This window comes from Penaeus monodon, chromosome 22 (genome assembly GCF_015228065.2).
Source record: "Penaeus monodon isolate SGIC_2016 chromosome 22, NSTDA_Pmon_1, whole genome shotgun sequence".
In the NCBI taxonomy this organism is placed as follows: Eukaryota; Metazoa; Arthropoda; class Malacostraca; order Decapoda; family Penaeidae; genus Penaeus; species Penaeus monodon.
The window spans coordinates 26,972,536-26,972,807 of NC_051407.1; the positions used below are offsets into that span (position 1 = coordinate 26,972,536).

Below are 272 nucleotides of genomic sequence, written 5' to 3' on the forward strand. Positions count from 1 at the left end.
TCCCCTATTGTATTCAGATACGTGTCTGACTTAACTGACACCATTATTTGGACATTCAAAGCAGCATCTGATATAATCATCAAATAATCGAAAAATTATCTTGAAAATATGGAAAATTATTTCAGATATGTAGATAATTTTACTATGGATTAACTATCACTTTTTCTAAGCTAGACATTTGCATTTCCTCGTGATTAGGACTTGCGACTCAAATAACTGAAAAACGTGTATAGTTGAAGTGAGAGGGAGGGAGAGAGAAAAAGAGGAAAGGA

The 272-nt window shown here is 33.1% G+C and overlaps 1 protein-coding gene across 1 annotated transcript in view; it reads left to right on the plus strand.

Annotated features, from left to right (window-relative positions):
- The window catches only part of LOC119587056 (mRNA turnover protein 4 homolog), a gene marked incomplete at its 3' end in the record, with an annotated part of 16,331 nt that overhangs the window by 8,538 nt on the left and 7,521 nt on the right, over positions 1 to 272 (plus strand).